Raw genomic sequence first — 8,158 nt, forward strand, 5'->3', positions numbered from 1 at the left:
ATACAAACGATTGTTACCATTGGACGCAGCATGTTACACCACGCAAAATTGGACAAATTTTTATGTTGCGAGGCTGCTATGCTCCATGCAAGAATCGGCTCCGTCACCAGAAATTACGAATAATATTCCGTTTAAGGTTGTGGACAGGTCCAAGCCAAGTATCAAGCATATGTGAGTCTTTGGCGTCGAGCTTACGTTTTATCTCCAAAGGAAAAGCGGCTCAAGTAGAATTCCAAGTATCGAGTTGGCGTATTCGTAGGCTATGAAAAAGTCTCGAAGGCATATCGGTTCTACGACATTGAAGCTCAGAAAGTGGTGATCTGTCAAGATGTAGACAAGTCTTGGCGATTAGACAGTCAGCACTTTTAACGACATTGAAGAACCAAACCTCGACTTTGGCATGCTTGAGGTAAGCGACAACGACTTAATATGCACAAGAAATTTCAAGCTGACCGGAGAGCGCAAACTTCGGGCATGAAAAAAAACGATCGTTGAAAGTTTCAAGTCCGGAGCATCGTTATTGAAACGGTCAAGTGAGCGAAGTTTAGCAAAATGCAAAGTAAATGTATTAAGGTCCTTAGTTCGCAAACCTATTGCTACCTCTAAGCCAATCATTGCTTCTGGCCAATCATAGTTCATAGAACCTTCTAGAAGCTTGTGACGTCATCTACTGACGTCATCTACTGATGTCACACTATGACGTCATTACCGGTATATACTGGTACATCCTGGTAGTCTCTTGGTCAGGTCGAGCCGCTTCCTCGCCAACACTCCCACTCGACTCGACACTTGTTGCTAACACTCCCAGCATGCGTCGAAGGTGTTCAAACTATACAGCAGGAATCGGCTTGGTCATCATGTCTGCTTTCATTTCCTTTGTCGAGCAGTATTGCAGCATTACTTGGCCGTCTTCAACTCTTTCCCGCACAAAGTGATAGCGTATGCCGATGTGTTTAGTTCTCTTGTGAAACTCCGGATTCTTGGCCAACGCAATCGCACCTTGATTGTCTTCGTACACCTTGACAGCTTCGTTGCTCTTCATCTCACCAAGCTCGCATAGAAATGTCTTGAGCCAAATTGCTTCTTGTACTGCTTCCGTCAGCGCCATGTACTCTGCCTCCGTCGATGACAACGCCACCGTTCGCTGCTTCTTGCTCCTCCAGCTAATACACCCGTTATTCATCATGAAAGCGTATCTGCTTGTACTACGTCGCGTCTCCACATCACCAGCCTAGTCTGCGTCTGAGTATCCTTGCAGTGTAGCAATACCATCACGTGAGAAATTAAGTCCATGCGTCGGTGTTGCTTGAAGATACCGCAACACACGCTTGATAGCCTGCCAATGTATTGGACAGGGATCAGTCGCAAATTGACTCAACGCTCCCACTACCACAGCAAGGTCCGGACGAGTCGCAACCATCAAGTACATGATACCTCCAATGGCACTCCGGTAGGGTACGTTCTTCATTGTTTCCTCATGATTGCAGCCGCCTTCACACATGTTCTTGGTCAGTCTAAGTCCAGGATCTTGAGGCGTCTTCACGGGCTTGCTGTCATGCATCCCAAACTTGGTTAAAACAGACTTAAGAAACTTGGTTTGCCGCATCGTCACATGGCCAGCCGCATGATCGCTCTTGATTTCCACACCAAGAAAATACTTTAGCTCACCGAGATCCGTCATCTCGAATCGGTCGCTCAACGCACGCTTTGTTGACGTGAGAAACTCGTCGTTGCTACTTGCGATGATCAGATCGTCAACATACAAAACAACAAAGACCATGTCGCTGTCATCTCGCTTAACGTACACGCAGTGATCTGATTCACACTTGATGAAACCCATCTTGATCATGAAGTCATCGATGGTCTGATTCCACATACGGGGTGATTGCTTCAACCCGTATAGTGACTTCTTTAGCTTGCACACGACCAGCATCGATATATCCATGTGGCTGCGCCATGTAGATATCTTCATCTAATCCACCATTTAGGAACGCTGTCTTGACATCCATCTGATGCAACTTCAGCGTATACTTGGCAGCCAAACTCAGAACAATTCGAATCGACGTAAACTTGGCCACCGGCGCATACGTTTCTTCGTAATCGACTCCATACTTCTGTGAGAACCCCTTAGCCACTAGACGTGCCTTATGCCGCTCAATTTCGCCACCTTGAGTCTCCTTGACACGGAACACCCATCTGCAGCCGATATCCTTGCGTCCCTTTGGCAACGGTACAATGTTCCATGTATCATTTTTATGGAGCGAGTCATACTCCGAGTCGCACGCTTCCTTCCATTTCACTGCGTCACTGGATTCCATAGCCGACTTAAACGTGGTCGGCATATCTCCCACTGAATCCATGACGTATGCAGCTTCGTAATGTGTTGCATCTTGAGCTGCTGCTGACATCTCATCAAGACCTTGATGTCTCTTGTAATACGCAGACCGCTTGGCGCTTGGAGTGTCTGTTGCTTTCTCCAACGACTGTGTCCGTTGGTGTCTCTTACTGCTGGACTCCATATCCGCATCTTGCGCAGTGTCTTCTTCTTGTTCCTGCGGCGATTCATCATCCGTCGCCTCTTCATCTTCGATGACTACGTCCTGCTGAAAGTAGTTGCGTCTTCCACTGTCGAAAATATCTTCCATGAACTGAGCGTCGCGACTTACCAGTATGCGGCAACTGTCCAGCTCCTCGAATCGATACGCTTTCTCATGATCCGAATATCCAAGAAACCGGCAGCGTACTGACCGAGAATCAAATTTGGCACGCTTTTCCTTTGGCACCATAACATACGCGTGACAACCAAACACCTTCAGGTTAGCCAGCAATGGTTTCTTGCCTGTCCAAACTTGGTGTGGCGATTTGTCATGGCTGACAGCACGTGTTGGACACCTATTGCGGAGAAACGTAGCTGTCATGACAGCTTCGCCCCAGTATTCTTTGGACAGTCCAGCATGTTTTATCATGCAGCGCGCGCACTCTACCAATGTTCGATTCATTCGTTCGGCGACCCCGTTCAACTGAGGAGTGTAAGGCGGCGTGAATGTTTGCACGATTCCTCGATCACTGCAAAACTTGGCCATATCACGCGAAGTATACTCGCCGCCATTGTCACTGCGAATCGTCTTTACCCGCTTGCCCGTTTGCGTTTCAGCAAACGCAACAAAGTCAGCAAATTTGGCAGGTACTTCCGACTTGTTACTCAACAAGTACACCTTGCAAAAATGTGATTTGTCATCGATAAAAGTGACAAAGTAGCGCTTCCCGCTGAAAGTCGGCGTCTGCATGGGACCACATACATTACTGTGAATGACTTCAAAAACTTGCTTTGCACGATTGGGTGATGACTTGGCATAGCTCACTCGCGTTTGCTTACCGAGTGAGCATCCGTCACACACCTCCCACTGCTTTACTGATGCAATGTTAATGCCAATACCATAACTTTTCTTCACAATAGCATCAAGACCGCCATGACCAATGTGACCAAGTCGAAGGTGCCAGAGGTACGACGTGGTGTCCCCATGGTATCCCATCAATCTTGTTATATTTGCCTCATCCATCAGAATAGGCGTCATGCAAAGCTTGAACAATCCTTTGCCTTCACGCGCTCCAAGCTTCCAGCGAAGATCTTTTGTTTCCGCAAAACAACCATCGCGCTCAAACGTAACTGGCCCAACATCCTTTGTAAAGCGGCCAACCGAAAACTAATTTCGCGAAAGCTTGAGAATATGCCATACGCCAGTAAGCATACCTTTCTTAGTCCCACGCGGAGTCTTCATTGACATCACTATGTCGCCCATTCCCACCGCTAGGACCACACCGTCGTCAGCGAGATGCACATCTATTGGAGAAATGGTCTTGTAATTCTTCATGTACTCTTTCGAGTACGTCATGTGATGCGTTGCTCCTGAGTCAACCAACCACACACATTCCGACTTGGTAGCACTTGCATCACCACCAACCGAGAACAGAAAATCGCCTGAGTCGTCTTCTACTTGCGCGATATTTGCTGTTTGCGACCTCTGTCGCTGCGCATTCTCGCGGAGTCGTACTGGACACTTCGCAATCCAATGTCCCTGCTCACCACAATAATGACATGCACTGCTCGTCTTGACAGGCGCTTGTCGTACTCCCTTGCGCTTTCCTTGATCGTTCGACACAAACGCTTGACCTTGACCGTGCGCGGCTCCCTCGATGCCGCCACCTTGTTCCTTGCGTTTCATGTCCTCGTGCAACAGTCGAGACGTCACCAGCTCCCATGACAGCGAGTCAGCTCTTGACTCCAGTGCCGTGATCAGGAACGCAAACGAATCACTGAGGCTTCCCAAGAGCGTGATGACCAAGTCGTCTTCACTAACCGGAGCTCCCACTGCATCCAGCTGCTCCGCCAGGGTCTTTAACTTGCTAATGTGCTGTAGCACATCATCACCATCATCCATTTTGGCCGTAAAGAAGCGTCGACGAAGATAGAGCTTGTTCGCCAAGCTCTTCTTCTCGAAGTGTCCCTCCAGCCGTGACCATGCATCGTGCGCTCCACTTGCCGAGCGAACCAGAGGCAGCTGTGAATCCTCCATCGCGAGACAGATGATCGCCAGCGCCTTTCGAGACTTACGCTTGTAAGTTGTCTGATCCAGCGTACTGGTCAGGTGCTCGAGTTTTACCTCCCCGCTTGTCACTTCCCACAGGTCCCTCTCCTCCAGCACCATTTGCATCTTAAACTTCCACGTATGAAAATTCATGCCATCAAACTTGTTGATGCGAGAAGAGGTGGCGGAAGCAGAATCCATGGCGAAAGCGAAGTCAACGTCGGGGGCAAAGAAGGCGGGTCTTGGGCTCATAACCTATTGAAACGGTCAAGTGAGCGAAGTTTAGCAAAATGCAAAGTAAATGTATTAAAGCCCTTAGTTCGCGAACCTATTGCTACCTCTAAGCCAATCATAGTTCATAGAACCTTCTAGAAGCTTGTGACGTCATCTACTGACGTCATCTACTGATGTCACACTATGACGTCATTACCGGTATATACTGGTACATACTGGTAGTCTCTTGGTCAGGTCGAGCCGCTTCCTCGCCAACAATCGTGAGGCTTATATTGGAAGAGGCGAGTGCTCTCAAAGAAACGGAATCACGTCAAATCAAGCGGCGAATACGCGTGCGAAAGGAACCAACTTTAGGTCAAGAATGTGGGTGGTGCTTCCGAAGATGGAAACAGTGACTCGACTTCCGGCTCCATCAAGAAGTTTAAGGCTCGACTCGTAGCAAAGGGATTCAAGTAAAAATATTAATAGACTACACGGAGACATTTTCGCATGTAGTCAAGTATATGACAGTCACTGGAAGTTCGACGAAGCTGACTGCGCGTACGAAGACCGACTTAAAAAGACGCTTCGAGATGACCGACGGTGGCATTTGTGTTGAGCATTGGGCTTGTGAATGACGATGGCAGCGCAGCAATGTGTCAACGGCGATCCGTCGACCACATTCTCAAGCGTTTCAGCATGGACGATTGCAAGGCGGGCTATTGACAGTGGCGCCACCTATCATATACGCTACGACTAGTCCAAGTTCTCAACACTGGACGAGCAAGAAGGCGAACTTTCAGTAGCTGATGGTGGCATGACAAAGATTATGGGTAGGGATACTTTTGTCAAGCAGGTAGTCCTACCCAATGAGGACGTTCGCGAAATTTAAATCAAAAACGCGCTGTTTGTCCCGACAATGACCAAAACAATGCTCTTGGTCCCGGAGATAAACCAAAGTGGTTGCTTTTAAGTAGTGTATTATGGAGCTCGCATGAACATTGCACGGAAAAGCTCAAAACAAGTAATGACAATGGCCGACCTCGTCGATGGACTTTACTGGCTTTGCACTCAAAGCGGTCAGATAATTCGGCGACTTTGTTGAAGCTTGACGAAACTTGAGAAGATAGTTGGAGTGTGTTCTTGGGCAAAGACCGAGAAGACACTTGTAGGGAAGAATGGAAATCCGAAAGTGACTGTATTATAGACTTAGTTCACTTCTTATCTGGCTACATCTAAGCCAATCATCTACATCCTTCTAGAAGCTTCTGGAAGCTTCGAGAAGGTTCTGCCCATCGCGACTTTTCATCTTGGGCGTAATCAGCCGTGGCGTCATCATCCATGGCGTCATCATTATGACGTCAGTCTGCAATACCGGTACTTACCGATATTTACTGATTGCCACTTACTGCTTCAAATATATCTTGAGCAGTTCCTCGTCCAGCACAAAGTTCGGATTGGACATTTAACACGCCCCCGCAATGCGAACTTGGTTTAATTCCAAGCGCTGATGTCAACTCCTTGTGGCGTGGCCCGTGAAGTCCTTTGGTCATGATGTCTGCCAACATCACTGCATTTTCACAGTATTCTAATTTTACTTCGCCGCGCTTGACTTCATCACGGATGTGATGGTACTTGATGTCGATATGTTTGGCGCGGCCATGATTAACAGGATTCTTCGTCATCTTGAGGCATGATTGATTATCTTCACGTATGTTGAGATCGGGTCCTTCTTCATTCGCAGCAGTCAAAATTTCACACAGCAACCGATGAATCCATTTGCCTTCTTGAATAGCTAAGCTGAGTGCAATGTACTCTGCCTCGCTTGTCGACAAAGAGACACTTTGCTGCTTCTTGCTGCCCCAACTTATTGGTGCACCCAACAGCATGAATACGTATCCTGATGTTGACTTGCGGTCTGAATGATCGCCAGCCCAGTCTGCGTCAGAATATCCTTAAGAGTTGATCACCCCAGTCGACCGATAACAAATTCCGTGCGACTTGGTGCCTTGCAAGTAGCGTAGAATACGCTTTACCGCAGTCCAGTGTTCTTGTTGTGGATTCTCCATAAAACGTGACACATAACCCACAGCATACGCGATATCAGGACGCGTCGCAGTCATCAAGTGCATCAACGCCCCCACTGCTTCTCGAAATGGAGCATCTACCTTGCTTTGGCTCTTGCTTGGTAAAAGTTGGGAGCTCAGATCGACTGGGCTGACAGTGGCCTTGCAGTCATCCATTCCGAAATGCTTGAGGATGTCGTCGATATAGCGTCGTTGACACATGGTGACACTGCCGTCTGGCTTATCAACTAGCTCAATCCCCAGTACAAACGTGCACTTGCCGCTGTCGGTCATCTCGAATCGCATCTTGAGGTCATTTTTCGTTTGCGCGATCAGGTCTGCTGAGCTGCCTGTCACCAAGACATCATCCACATAGATCAGTAGAAGAGCGCAATGACCATTTACCACCTTGATATATAGACATGGATCGAAAGCTGATACTTTGAATCCAATTGAGCACACGAATTCGTCGAATGTCTCATTCCACACACGTGAAGCTTGCTTGAGACCATAAATTGCCTTTACCAACTCGAGACAGTCAAAATCACCATCAATTTTAACACCTTCTGGGATGATGCAAAATACCTTCTCCTTCATCACACCATACAAAAATGCTGTCACAACGTCGAGTTGATCCAGAGGCCAGTCGAAATACCTGGTAATTGCAATGACCATTCGCAATGTCACGTACTTGACAACTGGTGAGAAAGTCTCCGTATAGTTGATACCATACTTCTGTCTGAAACCTTTGGCAACCAGGCGTGCCTTGAATTTCTCGATTGATCCATCCGCTTTTCGCTTGATCTTAAACACCCATTTCGTACCGATGGCGCGCTGGTTATTCGGAAGTTTGGCAGCACGAAAAACACCCCGAAGTCGCATTGATTTCAACTCAGCTTGTATCGCCTTGCGCCAATGTACTTGATGCGGACCATTGATTGCTTCTTGAAATGTTGCAGGCTCTGCCAGATCGATTGCTTCCACCGCGTTGGCACTAGCACGCCAGAATGTCGGTGGCGTCATATTATCGTCTTGATCGCTGTTGTCCTTTTCTTCTTCATCGTTTAGCATATCTCGACCATTGAATCGACTTCTCTGGTGGCGGTCGTATGCGCTGTCTGGTGCACTTGCTTGTTCTAATCCAACGTTCTGATGACCAGCGCGCACGACATTGTTGTTGGGCCGAGATTTGCGCTTACCGGTCTGCTTGTATTCGACTTGACGCACATCATCTTCGTTGATTTCAAGAGAATCAAGGTCCGGTACGGTATCATTGAGACCTTCATTCGACGA

Source organism: Bremia lactucae, linkage group LG4 (genome assembly GCF_004359215.1).
Source record: "Bremia lactucae strain SF5 linkage group LG4, whole genome shotgun sequence".
NCBI lineage: Eukaryota > Oomycota > Peronosporomycetes > Peronosporales > Peronosporaceae > Bremia > Bremia lactucae.